Genomic DNA, 16,866 nt, shown 5'->3' with positions numbered 1-16,866 from the left:
AACTATGTGAATGAAAATGTATGGTTGTGCTTTATGATTGGCAGATTGGAATTTTATGATTGGCAAAATGGCTTCTTGATACAACTTTTGTAAGTGTTATACTTTGGCAGATGCTTCATACATTTTCATATTATATTGACAGATTCTTTGTGGAAAAATATTTACCAAAGTCATATTCTTTCAATATGATTGCTGCCTTTGTGATGAGAGGCAAGAAACCACATTGCATATTATTTTCATTCCATTGCCAGTTAAATTAGTTTTAAGACATGCATCCTATATAGTAGTTTTATATGATGAACATGCTAAGAAAAAAACAGGATGTTCCATATATAAAATCATACTGTCATTATACATCACAGTGGAATAACACAACTCCGATCTAATCCAAATATTATCAAATGTTCAAATCCGATTTAATCCGACAATCCGATATACCCGACCGAACCCGAAATTATTTTCATTCCATTGCCAGTTAAATTAGTTTTAAGACATGCATCCTATATAGTAGTTTTATATGATGAATATGCTAAGAAAAAACAGGATGTTCCATATATAAAATCATATTTTCACTATACATCACAGTGGAATAACACAAATCTGATCTAATCCAAATATTATCAAATGTTCAAATCCGATTTAATCCGACAATCCGATATACCCGACCGAACCTGAAATTAGGATAATCCGATGGGTTTAGGATATTTTTTTCTCGGATAGGATTATAAATTTTTAAACCGAAATCTGAAGGGGTTGTGCTTCCGAAAAATCGATTCGTCCCAACCTATCCGACGCACACCCCTACTTGCCACACCTCTCTTTGTGTTCGCTGTGATAATCACAATTCTTTCATTCAAAATTTGGAAATAAAAAGCTCTACTTATAGACAGAGGTATTGACAGTGCTAAGAGAACAGATCACCCTACTTCTTATACTGATGATCATCAACTTCAAACAAAGGAGCCTCTTAGCATCAACATCGTAACATTTGAACACACTCTATTGAGACTCAAGAACGCAGCTATCGTCTCTGCCACAGACAATGAAAGATTGCCAAGGGGCCGAGTTATCGCTGTCAAGAGGCTCTATGGAGGCTGGGAGATCCATGGAGACCGCGAATTCTTTGCTGAAATGGAAACTCTCGGAAAGGTGAAGCACGAAAATCTGGTGCGCATTTGAAGATGAGACTCAAGCACGCAGCTATCGTCACCGGCACTGACAACTTTAGCAGGAGCTATATCATTGGAAATGGCGGCTTGGGGACAACATACAAAGGAAGATTTCCAGGGGGCCGTATTATCGCTATCAAGAGGCTATGGAGGCCGGGAGATCCATGGAGACCGCGAATTCTTTGCAGAAACGGAAACCATCTCGGAAAGGTGAAGCACGAAAATCTGGTGCCATTGGTTTGCTATTGCGCGTTTGAAGAAGCGTATTTCTTATTTATATTTTTAATATTTTGTTTTTTTTTTCCCCCAATTTTGTTTCCTTTTTTTTTCTTTTTTTTTTTTTTTTTGCTGAGTGGCAAGCCAAATGTGTAAAGATTTTGCCTAGTCAGCGTCTACAAAGCATTTTACCTGAGATTGCAGGTGGTTAACCGGTCAGTGGGTCTTCTTGCACCGAGATTAAGAGTTCGTGTGTCTAATTGCAACTTTAGAAAGTTGGAGGGCCTAATTGACTCCTTATGAAAAGTTTGAGGGCCTATTTGACCCTTTTCCCTATGTATAATGGTAAGTCTAGACATGTGCGTCATAGACATAATACCATTAGACAACCGCTCACAACTGGTGTTGTCTCGATTGACTACGTAAAGTCAAAAGACAATATAGCGAATCCGTTGACCAAAGGGTTAGGAAGAGAAGTTGTGGAGAAGTTGAAATGAGGAATGGGTCTAATCCCCTTGGACTAAAAAGTTCTATAGTGGATACCCAACCTAGCTGGCACCTAGGTTCAATGGGACAACTAAATTATGGAACGGAGCGCGTCACTGTGGGGGTCTCGGACTCCCTAACACTCCTCGTTAAAACAGTGACTCCCGCAAGAGGCTAGCATGTCAATGCTTTAATGATTCTTGAGTATGCGGGATACTCGAGAAAGAATCACCTATGTTAGAGAGAAGTGAGGGTCGCTTCAAAGGAGAATTGTTGGGCACAATTCTTTAGAAACTCTCGCAGAACCAAGAACGGTGACCCACGACCAAAACGGGCACACTCATGAGAGCAAGAGCATGGTTGGGAGATTCCTGTGTGAGATATGTCATCGTCTACACAAACGGCAGTCGGTTCAAAGACATCGCGTTCTACCGTACAGCCAGTAGAGTAAACATGTCTTCACGAGGGAAGGTTCAAAGGGTATAGTGACTCCCTACCTATCCTATGCAGGGATCGACCGTTTGAACACAGTTGTTTCCGATTTCAAAATACCCCGAAAATCAATTTTTCATTTATGTGGGGGCTTGTTGAAAAAAATAGCTTAAAATGGCATGTTAAGTGGCTATTTTGTGGTACAATTATCAATGGGGTCCACTTCCAATTTGGGTCAGGTCAAAGTGGATTCGGGTTCTTCGTAGTGAGATGAAGAGATTGATATATTGTACGCTCAAAACAGATAATGGGTGAATGAGATATTGATTCTCAAAGTAGACTCATTTGAGTTGGAAAATGAAGGGAAAAAGAGAGCTTTTTGTCCCATATTGCTTTGGAATGAAGATTTTCCCCCCTTATATACAAGAGCTCTTTTGAAGCTTGTAGAATTGTATAGCATAGAGGCTCTCTCGCGCGGTGGGGGTGCGGGGGTGCAAATCAAATTCCAACTAGACGAGATTGGAAAAAGGCTTGATTCAAGCCCGAGCTCGTGTGCGGCGGCACCTGGAGGCACGAATGTCGTCCAGAAATTGGCTGGCCTTGCGGGCTAAGTTATGTCAAACTTCGGTATCATTTTCCAACTGATATAGTCACTTGCCTCGGTCGAAACCGAGAGCACCATTCTCGTGCTACAAGAGAGCATGAGAGGTTGTGGTGCACCGAGAGCACAACTCCCGTGCAACAGAGACCACGAAAGGTGCAAGGGCCGAAACTGGGTAAGGTCGAAAGTTGAGAATGTACGACAACGGTCTGGAACCCGAAAGTTCTGACTGTTATGGGGATTGAATTCATCTGTTACGGAATTAATATCCTATTAACTCCAATTTTGAATTCTGAATTCAATTCCCAGGTAGTGGCCTGCTGTTATAGCTGTTGGAAGGCAGCTTTAATGTCATTTTTTAATTGCCATAATAAAGGCTATTGGCTCCTTCAACCCTATATAAGAGAGGGTAGAGGCAGTAGAGTTTTACATATAGATATAGAACACGAAAGTTCTTCTTTTTAGCCTCAAAACCTCTCTGCTTCTACTCCTTCTTTAGCCTCCTGTGTTCATAGTCGTGTCTTGCTCGCCGGATTCCTTGTTTGAGTGCTCAAAGATTGAATCACTAGCAAGTTTTATCCTGGGAAGCCTAGGCCACAACGCTCCTAGCATCTTTGGGAGGTGGCAAATAAGGTTTTAAGGAAAGAGTGCTCACTTGACTCTTGCAAAAACCCAACACCAAACACTAGCCAAATTTCTTCATCTTTTCTTCCCTTCTTTCCAGAAAATAATTGTCAATTTTATTTGATTATTATTTGTTTTCCTACCAACGGTTCCTACAACTTTTTCTTGATTTTCCTCCTCTAACTTATGGAATTTCGTAGGTTCTTACTAATCATAACCCTTATTACCCTTCTAGTATGTAATGGACTGATTTGCTTCACAAGTATGTATTAAGAAGGAGTTAATTTCACTTTTGGTCCAATGAATATTGAGGTGTTGTCAATTTTAGTCCACAACTTCCAAAACTGTCAATTTAATAACGTAACTATTCAATTTTTCTAAATTTCAGTTCATCCGGCCAAATTGTCGACGAAAAGTGGCTGAAAAATTTTAATGGTAAAATAATGAGGAAATTTTGGTCTTTTGCTTCTATTATCTTCTTCTCTGTTTAATTATCTTCTACGCTGGAAATGTTACAGTTTAAATCAGCAGCAGCGGCAGAGCTTCGGCAAACCCAAAGCAGGGGAAAAACATCTCTCATTGCTCCATTTGATCCATTCTCGTATCACTTTCAAATATTCCTCAACAATGGCGTCCTTAAAGTTCCACTCTGCAAAAACTCATTCTTTCCCAGACTTCAATCCTTCCAAATCCCAATCCAACCCTTTCCTCACAGTGTTCGCGGTCTCCGGTGAGGAAAGCCAGCGTCGTTACAGGCGCCACCGTGTTTTCACAGTATCTCCTCTGTGCAGTCACCAGCTCATTCACCAAAGTTCGGATTAGCCGAGGAGGGACATGAATCTGGCGGAGCTGGAGCAGTGGATGAAAGGGTTAGTGGAGGAGATCGTCGGGAACTAAGAGGTGTTGGTGGTGGAGGTGTACGCCGGCGAAGGCAAGGCCCGTTTCAAGGCGGAGAAAGCCATGGCGGACGGATGGGCGGTGCTAAGGGAGGAACTAGAGAGGAAGTGCCCTGACGGGCTCATATTCGCCGTGCAACTTTACGATAATGAAAACGGCGGCAGACCATGGGTGATAGCTGCTGCCGTAGCAGTGGACGCAACAGACAGAAAAGACGAGAATATGAGAAAAAGACCAAAATGCCCTCATTATTTTACCATTAAAATTTTTCAGTCACTTTTTCGTCGACAATTTGGCCGGATGGACTGAAATTGAAAAAAATTGAATAGTTACGGTACTAAATTCACAGTTTTAAAACCTGTAGACTGAAATTGACAACACTCCAATAGTCACTGGACCAAAAGTGAAATTAACTCTATTGAGAAGATATATTCCTTTACAGAGTTTTACAAATTGTATGTTAATCTAAATGGAGATTACCTATTTTCAAAAAAAAAAAAATGGAGATTACCTTCCCCGAGTGCAATATATAGACCTTGAATTTATTATGTTTTTTTTTTTGAAATATGAAAAGACCAAAATCTCTCTTGGAACAATGAAAAGTCATCAATCCATTTTTTAATCAAAAATTCCATTTTAAAGGTTGTGTTCAATCAGATAATAATATTACATTGCAACGATTCTTTATTGCTGAACTACTCCAAATGGGTTCTCAATGTTTATGTCATTGGAAATTTAAAACGAATTTAATAATCCAGCTACTAAAAACATTGTTGTATTTTCTGGAAACAATGTTGACAAGGAGATGAAGGCAGGGAGCATATGGTAGCAAAATGAATTGTGTCGTGTTCTTAAGAACACTCCCTCAAAAGCTATTTCTCGGCGACTCTCGGGTAGCTTCTGACCAGTAACACAGCGTGAATGTATATATATATATATATATATATATATATATATATATATATATGATCAGACGACAGAGGTTGAAGGCATAGGAATGCAGTGTTTAGGCGTAAGTAATAATGTATGGCACTACTGCTTTATATACTGTGAGAATGCAACCAACTTCCATCTTGTAAAGCCACGTTAGTGGCATAATGGCGCAAATCTAGCGCAAAATTAGGATCAAGGGAAGAAGGTTGAATGATCCCACGATGGGATTATTCTACGGACAAGAAAGACTATATCCGTAAAAATAGAAAAATTAATAAAAATTTGCGAACCAACTTCCATCTTGAAAAGCCATGTTAATTAATGGCATAATGGCGCAAAATTATGATCAAGGGAAGAATTTTGAATGATCCCACGATGGGATTATTCTACGGAAAAAGAAAGACAGCCCCCCATCTTGCAAATCCACGTTAATGGCATAATGACGCAAAATTAGGATCAAGGGAAGAAGGTTGAATGATCCCACGATGGGATTATTCTACGGAAAAAGAAAGACAGCCAGTGGTAGCGGTGGCGCGCGATTTCCCCTATTTTCCCTTCCATAAGATTTCAAAACCCTTAAAAGACTTATAGTATTGAGTTAATGACCGATTTGGTCCTCTAACTATTGCAAAATTACCTATTTGGTCCTTGATTATTATTTTTACCTAATTAAGTCCTCAACTTTATAATTTTTGTCCGATTTAGTCCTCAGTCTCTTTCACCGTGTAACTTCCGTCTAAACCAAGGGTAATACTGTAAATTGACACAGCTATCGCCATTCGGCCGTTTCCTTCTCTGATGCCCGTTATTGGATCCAAGTCCCCTTTCTCTTTCGCCACCGGATGTACCTGTAGCGAAACCCTCTTCACCGCTTACAATTACTATTCACTAGCTTATATTCTGCGGAATTTCAGTGAAGTTCGAGGACTGGAGCTCAGGCTTCCGAGACATGAATCCTTCGTCAGAGACGGATCCGTGCTCAAATGGACGACCGAGTTTGGGAGTGAATTGCAGAGCTGCGTCATCCTAGGAGGGATGTTGATTTCTCCTATTCTAAGGAATTGCAGTATTGTAGCCGAAGAAGAAGAACTGAGGTTGTGTTACCCAGTGCACCCTCCCTGATTTCTCCCTACGCTCAGTTCGCTGGAGAGAATGATCAGTTTTCCGTCACAGACCCGAACCCCGACCTTGTTTTCAATCATTACAACACAATTCCGTTCGGATTCTCCATCCAAGGAAAGTCCTCAAATGACACCCTTTTCGACACTTCACCGGTGGTGGGTTCCGGCGAAACGTTCTTGATCTTTAAGGATCAGTACCTGCAGCTTTCGTCGTCATTGCCGGCCAACAGTTCATCTCTGTACGGGCTTGGAGAGCATACGAAGACGACGTTCAAGTTGCAGAGCCCGCAAATGCTCACTCTCTAGACTGCGGGTTGCATTAGTGTTGCCGGCACAGCTTGTTACTGGAGGCAGAGAACAATCACCGGACTGTTCAAAGTGTGACAATGACGGACGAGAAGTTTGCTTTGTAGAGTCAGATGAAGAAGATGAGTATGACCAATTACCTCCCATTCGAGTTCTGACAAAAGCTTAGTATCAAAAATTGAGTCCTCAGCAAAAGAACGATTATCTTGATGAGTTGGATTACAGGGAAGTCCTTTATTTGAAAAAAAAAATATATATGAAAGAAGAAGCACGGCAACGAAGAGAAACCCATTATTCTCAGAGTGGGATCTCAGCCCCTAATGGCGATTCTAATGGTCAGCAGGAATTGATCTGCTCAGTTCACAACAATGATTTGCATGATTTCTGATTGAAAGCTGCATCAACATAGCATTTAAAATCCCACAAATCCCCTTCCAAACACGTGTAGACACCATCCACCTGTTGTGCGAGAAAACGACCCTCCACTCCCATATCTGTCTACGCACCGCTTCGCACACAGCCCTTGGAGAACGCACAAAGCCTTCGAAAACAGCTCCAATGTGATTACCTAATATTTCTCGGCAAACACTGCTCAGTTCACCATTTGTTCCCTTGGACATCTCAGAGCTTCTGTTTACACTACCAGTAATTTACAGTATTACCCTTGGTTTAGACGGAAGTTACACGGTGAAAGAGACTGAGGACTAAATCGGATAAAAATTGCAAAGTTAAGGACTTAATTAGGTAAGAATAATAGTCAAGGACCAAATCACCTGAAAGGGATTTTGCAAGCAACACACAGACAAACAGGAAAAACACCCGTTAGCACGAGGCTAAGTATAAACACACTCAACCCTGTAAAGCATTCTAGCATAACTTTGAAAACATTTGATATTTTTATAGCAATAATCTAAACTCAAATCATCTTTAGATTGTCATGTTCTTTCTAGATGCTTGCACCCTATAATATCAGCTGATATGCTTATATATGTAAAAGATTGATCACGTAGATTCATCAACATATAGACTTCTCAATTAGCTTATCAAGAAATTCAAGCTTACAGATAGGATCATGTTAAAAGACCATATAACAGGTATTCACATTCTTCCACACTCTCATCACATCACTTATTAAGTAGTATTTCTACTACAACACAATTATCATGCTCAAAGGAATACCTTAAGTTAAGCTTCTCATTTAAACAATTCTCTTACGATTCTCCATTCGCATACAATCATGTATAATATTATGGTCATGCTTCTTACGCAATCTAGTGCAACAATATAATCATACTCTTATGCAATCGCGTGCAACAATATAATCATACTCTTATGCAATCTAGTGCAACAATATAATCATACTCTTATGCAATCTAGTGCAACAATATAATCATACTCTTATGCAATCTCGTGCAACAATATAATCATACACTTATGCAATCTAGTGCAACAATATAATCATACTCTTATGCAATCTAGTGCAACAATATAATCATACTCTTATGCAATCTCGTGCAACAATATAATCATACTCTTATGCAATCTAGCGCAACAATATAATCATACTCTTATGCAATCTAGCGCAACAATATAATCATACTCTTATGCAATCTAGTGCAACAATATAATCATACTCTTATGCAATCTAGTGCAACAATATATTCATTTTCTTATGAAAACTCATGCAACAATATAATCATACTCTTATGCAATCTAGTGCAACAATATAATCATACTCTTATGCAAACTAGTGCAACAATATATTCATTTTCTTATGCAATCTCGTGCATCAATATAATCATACTCTTATGCAATCTAGTGCAGCAATATACTCATTTTCTTATGCAATCTCGTGCAACAATATAATCATACTTGTATGCAATCTAATGCAACAATATATTCATGTTCTTATGCAATCTCGTGCAACAGTATACTCATACTCAGATGAAATCTCGTGCAACAACATAATCTTACTCGTATGCAATCTAGTGCAACAATATACTTATGCTCTTATGCAATCTAGTGCAACAATATACTCATGTTCATATGCAATCTAGTGAAGCAATATACTTATACACTCGTATATAAATTAGAGTACTTTCTGTGGAGGTTTCTTTGTTACTTTCTCGAGTCTCTCTTGACTCTCTTTCTTTCTATCGAGTCCTTATTGACTCTCATACTTGAGTCTCTGTTGACTCTCTTTCTTTCTTTTATGCTCGTAGACGGCTTAGGGTTTCACAGAAGTGTGACTCACCCCATCGGGAACGACATAATTTCCGACCCAATATCTCCTACCGTTTACGGAACCAATCTCGTGGTTCAAACTCTTTGGAATCAGGTATCGAACTATTAGTGTGCACACCCCCTAACTAGGATTCCAAGCCCAACGGGAAGTTTCTAACCTCGTAACGTGGGAATACGCCGCGTTACATATACTGGGACCGCAATGTCTATAAATATCTCCCGAGAGGAACATAGTCCAAACGGTATCCTCCAAAAACTCACTGATGTAGATAATACATACATATATCTCTCATGCATCAATCTCATGCATGCAACAATTTTACTATTTCTCAATGCATCAATGAATGATATACCACATGCTCATGGTTTTTGAAAGTATTCTTGGACTCACATTGGCCCTTTATGCATTTTGAAATATGACTCATGTGAAATGTCAAAATGCTCTAAAACATGATTCTAAATCATGTATAAACTAACATGAAGTATTCAAGGATATATCATCATGCTCGGTTTGCAAAATAGCAATCTCCATACATTTTACTCAACAAGTATGCTTCTATTCTCATTGATCAAATACTACAATTTAATCATGCTTTCATAATAAATCATATTCTCAAAGGATCATGCTTATATACTCAATAAAACATTATCTGATCACAATAATAAACAATTTCTCAAACACAAAGAACTTAGCAAAATATGCACTGTGTAACAATTCTTCACAAAATCCTTCTTAACATACTTGTTTTTAATCCAAATTCAACGAAATCAAAGCCAAAACGTGCGTCAAGACAATCCCGAAGAGCCGAGTCACAAGGGCCCGTAACACTCGGTCCAAAACGACACGTAGCTAAGCCACAAGGGCCCGGCCACTGCACAAAAGTCCTTCACAGACAATACTCAAGGACCTGGGGCGGGACTCTTCATGGTCCGCCCCTCAAGCCCCGTTGATGCACCGGGGCTAGGCAACGACCCTCCTCTAGGGCCGTGCCACCACGGCTCTAGCCGGCGGCCCTTCTGATGGGCCGCGGCTAGGGCCGCCACTCTGATCTGGTGCACACTGTGTTGTGCACCAAATAACATTTCTCCTGCAAAATCTCATCCAAGCATGTCCAAAACAATCTCAACAACTCACAAACACATACTAAATCACTTCCAAGCATAAACCCATCAAAAGCTCATAGTTTCTACTCATTTCTACTCAAACCTAGGCTTCACAGAGCCAAATCTAAAGAGGAATCCATGGGGTTATACCTCTTGTAGTCTAGTCTTCTTGCTTGGATATCTTATTCCTCTTGGCCTAGCTTGAGCCTCCTTCACCACCTATACTTCCCAACACACCTTCTATCCTTAGCTTAGAACCTCAAAGACTAAAGAAACTAGAAGAGAAAAGATGCTAGAATGAAGGATGAACAAGCTTACTAGGTTGTTGTCTTTCTTCTTGTTGTTGGCAGCCAAGAAAATGAGGAAGAGGCAAAGAGTGAGATCAGGAAAATGAGATGGAATGTAGGGTTTATATAGGGTTCAAAACCCTAGGATGATTCACAATGATTGGTTGAGGGCAAAGGGGTAATTTCCCAAGCTAAAATATGATTCTATAAGGGATTTTGGATGTCTTGTGGTCCACCATGTAACGTGAGCCATAGGCTAGAAATGTTGTCTTTTATTACTTTGGGGTTGAAAGTGAATTTTCCCAAAAGCTATATGGATGAACACTTGTTCAAAATTCCCTTTTGAATTCTCCCGGTCTCACTCAGATAAAATTCTCGATTTAAACCTTGGTACGCGAAGTACCCGGAAACTTTGGAATTTTCGAATGAAATTCATTTCTTCGGTGACGAATTAATTTTAAAATGGGACAAAATTATTTTATTCAAACACCGATTGATCGCAAAAATTTTTAATGGAGTGAAAAAAACTACTTTGGAATTTCTTAATACTGGATTTATAAAATGAAATTTTGGGTTGTTACACCACCCTTTTAGAGCTACAGAGTTATTAGGGCTAGTTTAATATCATATCACTTATGTGAGTCTTTCCATGACCTCAATTGATCAAAGAATTGGTACTTGTCATGAATTCTTCACCCCACCGATTTCAAGCCCATCTCCCTTGACGTCTCAAGGATGGCTTTTCGGTTTAGCCCTTTTGTAAGAGGATCTGTAATATTCCTCTCAGATTTCACATATTCCATAGTGATTACTCCGGTCATAATCAATTGTCGTACAGACTCATGTCTGACTCTTATGTGTCTTCTCTTTCCATTATAGGCAATAACTGTTCTTCGCAACACAAATAGCCGTTTGTGAATCACAATGCAATGACACAAAAGGTGTTGGACACCCCCACAATGGTATATCTGCCTATAAGTTCCTCAGCCACTATGCTTCTTGGCTTGCTAGATCAAGAGCTATGAATTCTGCTTCCATAGTTGATCTAGCTATACACGACTGTTTAGTCGATTTCCACGATATTGCTGCTCGCACATAGTGAACACGAATTCGTTAGTGGAGCTAGCATCATCATCACCATTGACCCAGTTCGCATCACAGAACCCTTCCATCACTGCTGGGAACCCTACCCAGTCAAGGCCCCAATCCAGAGTGCCTCTGAGGTACCGAAGTACTCTGTTCACTGCATTCCAATGTACACTACCTGGATTGTGAGCATAGCGACTGAGTCTATTCACTACAAAGGCAATATCTGGCCTAATATAATTCATTAGGAATATTAAACTTCCAATTATTTTAGCATATTCTCCTTGAGATATGCCTTCCTCCGTGCTCTTAAATAGTTTGATATTTGGATCATAAGGAGTTTTAGTCGAGGTCACATCAAAGCTACTAAACTTCTTTAATAGCTTTTCTGTGTAATGGCTTTGAGCCAGATGATAATCCTTAGAAGTTTTTGTAACTTTTACCCCAAGAATCACGTCGGCTTCTCCTAGATTCTTCATATTAAACTTGGTACATAAAGTCCTTTTGGTTTCATTGATTGTGTCAATGTTTCACAATTGTAGACTCAATTTCTTTCAAATATAAGCAAGCATATAACCGGTTAGAAGAGTAATCTAGGTCTAGCAAAGTATTATGAACTTTTCATACCATTGTTTGAGAGCTTACTTCAAGCCATACAATGACATTTTGAGTCTACATACCTTTTCTCTGTGTGTAGCATGCAGCTACAAGCCTAGCTTTGAATCTTTCAATAGACCCATATGGTATTAACTTCCTTTTGACCAACTGATTTACTTCTTCCTTTTGTAGCGTGATCTCCCCTATTTTCCCTTCCATAAGATTTCAAGACCCTTAAAAGACTTATAGTATATAAGGAGGGAAAGGAGGACTTTCACAAGCAATGTGGGACAACCTTTAAAGGGAAAAGCACTTTTCTGTTAAATGTTTTCCAACTAACATCATTTAATAGAAAAAAAAAATTTGATTTCATTGTTAAGGGTTAATTCCATTTTTTGTCCTAGATTTATAGATGAAAGTCCAATTTTAGTCCTTTTTTATTAGAACATCCTCATTTAGTCCTAGTATTATTGTGGTCATGACCATTTTTAGTCCTCCGTCAACAAAATCGTTGAAATGTAGTTAAATAAAAAGGCATTTCAATGGTATCCGGGTTGGACTTCTATTTGGAAGGTTGTGAATTCGAGCCTCAGTGGAGGCGTTATTGGTTCTTTGTGTTTCAGTAGGTTGAGAAAGTATATGAACAGATATTACATTATAATAGAGCCAGTAGCATTCAAAAAAAAAAAAAAAAAAAAAGACATTTCAATCTTTTTTATACAAAGTAGGTTGAACCGCCATATTTTTTATGTTTATTTTTATTTTTTTTGAAAAAAATCCATAATTGAAGACCGAAATGCCCTTGTATTTAACGATATTTAACATGTTTTGTTGGTAAAGGACCAAAAATGGTCATACCACAATAATACTAGAACCAAACAAATGAATAGGCCTATTACTGGGAATGCTATGTCATTCCCAAACTATTCCGTGAACCAAATGGGCCATTAAAATGAATTGCCACCTATAAATCTAAGACAAAAATGGAATTAACTGTCATTGTTAACAACATTGGTGATACAAAAATATGAGAAATATAATATGAACAACATTTATTATTATGGCTAAATATCCTCAGCATCCAAACGAAAGGTAAAACACATTTATTCTTCTGGCAAGCAATTATATCTCAAAACGTCGCGGTTTTCATTTCGGGGAGGAAACGTTATTACAAAAAGTTGTTGCTTTATTATAGAGAGAGATTAGGGATATGTTAGTTATAATATGTATTATGCATTGACAATTCCAAACAAAATTAAACAATGTAATTAATATTTCAAAAAAATTTCCCTCTCCAACCAAACAATAAAATCAATATTCTTAATAATAAAATCAATATTCTTAATAATTTATTTTCATTGAATTTTAGGGATATGGGTCAAATAGGGCAAATTATATCGTGCACCCCGGGCAAAAAAATATGCACTACGCATCAAAACAACATCGTTTTGTTTAGTGAAAAGAAACGGCATCCGTTTTTCACTGTTCTGCACCCTTCTGCAAAAAGTAACTCTGTTATTCAGTTTCATTTTGTATACACTGCAGTTTTAGTTCAATATAACTACAGTTTCATTTCGATATAACTACAGTTTCATTCGATATTTATAGACTCAAATATGTGAAAATGTTAATTAATTTTATTTTATATACACTATAGTTTGATTAAAACACAACTACATGATCATTTTGATATAATTACAGCTTTATTGTACAATATACACTCAAATATGTGAAATGTTATTCAATTTCATTTTATATACATTGCAGTTTCATTTCATCACAACTACAATATCATTTTGATATAACAGCAGTTTCATTTGATAATATAAAAATAATACGTGAGGCAGTGTCGGTTTAGATATACTGTAGTATCAGTTGGTAATTAACATATAAAAAAATGCACGCTCCATTAAAACTAACTGCACGCCGTTTCTTTACTTAAAGAAACGACGTCGTTTTGACCACAGTATCCCATTTAAATTATACTATTTTCTTCACCCTGACTTTGGGGAAATGGCACGTGAAAACTCTAGGAATTGGAGCAATGAGTATATAGTTGCTACATCATGGACCATGCAAAGTTGGCCATGATCCAAAATTATGTTGTTTTATACAATTAATCCATTTGTATCATACTTAAATTAATCTTTATTTGCAATGAATCAGCTCAATTAAATGGCAAAGTACTGACATATTGATTTTTCTATATGAGAAGAAATTTTGAACTTTCTAATTTTTTTAAAAAATAATACACGATTACTCGTGCCAACAAAACAGGTTACAAAATAATATTATTTTTAGATCAAAATCTACAACACAGGTGAGCTTGGTTCACAATATAATATGCGTATAGAAGCTGTCAAGTGTCAGCTTTGTTTATGAGTTCAGAAAAAATGGGCCAAGGAAAAGCAGTCCAGTACTTATAGTAAGCCTGGGTGTTTGATCTTTATCCCAAAATATTTGGGCCAGGTAAAATAAAATGAAGATCCGTGACGGCAGCCCAAAAAGTCGTGTTGGTTTACAGTCGCTGTCATGACAAATTATTGTGTGGACCACAGTTCAAAATGACATCATAAATTTTATAAATTAGAACAATATATTTTATGAGTTAGAATAATATATTTATTGTTAAAATAATGTAATTTATGTGTTAGAATAATAAAAATTTTGAAATAAGATAATATATTTTATGAGTCAAAATAATATACTTTATGAATTAAAATAATATATATTATAAGTTATAAAAATGTATATTATAATGAATTGGATAACATAAAACATAAAAATATACAAATTATATAAAACGATTTTATTTTAGACCGCGATCCACATAATAACTGTTACGGCCGTCCCCACGTCCACGTGAACCACCAAAACCACCAAAGTTCCGCGTGCGTGATCCTTTAGGAGCAGCGGTCAAAAACCTAAAAGTATACAAATTAAACAAGATTATCCACTTCTCTTTTTTTTTTTCTTTTTTTTTTTTAAATTCTAGTTGTCATGACTCACACGGAAACGTTATTGCTTTGTCATTCCTAACCAATAGTTAACCGCCACGTAGATCCCTCTTTCCTCCTCACGTGTCAATTTCTGAACCCTACGAACCCTTTTCCCTCCCACCTTACGGCCTTACCACAGCCGCACCCCTCCTTTTAAATTTGTATTTATTTTAATTATCATTACAAAAAAGAACGATGACATTTTAAAATAAATTATCATTCTATTTTATTGTTTTTAGAAATAATGGTTAAATAGATCATCGAACTACATATGAAAATGTAATTAGGTCATTTGAGCTTAAAAAACATGCAGTTTGGTTCCTAAACAACACAAAATAATGTAATCTTCTTTATATATATATATATATATATATATATATATATATATATATATATATAGATTTTGGATCCGGTGAGGTTACCTTTGTCAAGCGAGGTGGAGAGGCTTGATCTGGTGTGTTTATTTGGATTTTTGGATGGATTAGATTTGGCTGAATATAATGCCTTGTGCGTGTGATTTATTTGCATGTGGGTTGTTGTTGTCTTTTTGGTAGTGTCTTAATTAGGGTGTAATAACTAATTAGCAGATTTTATGGGCTTGTGCACTACTTAATTATGGTATTGTATCGGGTGTGTGCAATTTGTTTCCCCGTGTGTGCATTTGGCTTCAATTCTTTGTTATGTTGTGTGTGCAATTTGTTTTCCCGTGTGTGCGTTTGGCTTAAATTCTTTGTTATGACGGGTATGATCAATCAGCAGTATGGTTGTGGTTTTTGTTGCATGTTGATTCCGTTATTCAATTTAAAAATTAATGAACAGAAGTTTGCGTTGTGTTATGAAGTTTTTCTGTGTGCATTTTATGTGTTCGGCTTGTGCGTTGGGTCACAAATAGGTTGACAATTTTCAGGCCAAATATCTCTTATTTAGACTGTCAACTAGAATTGAGGCAAACTTTTACCATATTTTTATAGCTTGGTTTTTGTTTTTTTTACGTAAAGCAATTTTGGTATGTGTATTTTAATTGTAACATGTTATGTTCTATTAACTTTTGGTGTGTTGTTATTTTATATATTTATTTGGTGCTTTTTGTTGTTATGGTCTGTGCGATTGGGGTTTACAAGGGGTGTGTTTTTTTTTTTTTTTGGTTTAAAATTTACACTGGATTCTAGTAGGTCTGACGTTTGTTCGGTTTAGTTTTTGAGCTTGTGCGTTGGGTTCTTAACTCAACGCACCGACTTAACTAAATGGCTGCACAGACAGAACATAACCCATAACACACTTCTATTAAGGTTGCACATACCTCTTTCCGGTTGCACCTTCATTGTTGAGGAGATATCCCACCGCAAAACACTATTGCTGAGTACAAATGTTTAAATACAACTCACACTCTATCAACAATAATTTATAACCGTAAATATATTATTCAACACCATAATTAGTTGATCCTTAGCATGAAATATATTCCAATCTATTCCTAACCATATATAGCTCTAATATTACAATTACTTATACACCCTTATGCATAGCCTATTACCATAGATGGAAAATAAATCTCTTTCAATCTCACCCTTTGATATGTTATGATTTAATGGATGAGATGAGACCCCATTATCTCACCCATCTAAGTGACCTCATGGGATCCGAAGCCTATATATATATATATATATATATATATATATATATATATATATATATATATATATATATATATATATATAATAAAGCAGAATTTAACTACAAAATTTTCCCTCCAAAGTGTGAATG

This window comes from Ipomoea nil, unplaced genomic scaffold, assembly GCF_001879475.1.
Source record: "Ipomoea nil cultivar Tokyo-kokei standard unplaced genomic scaffold, Asagao_1.1 scaffold3199, whole genome shotgun sequence".
Taxonomy (NCBI): Eukaryota; Viridiplantae; Streptophyta; class Magnoliopsida; order Solanales; family Convolvulaceae; genus Ipomoea; species Ipomoea nil.
The sequence above is the reverse complement of the archived record's forward strand: the minus strand, read 5'-3'. Positions refer to the sequence as shown.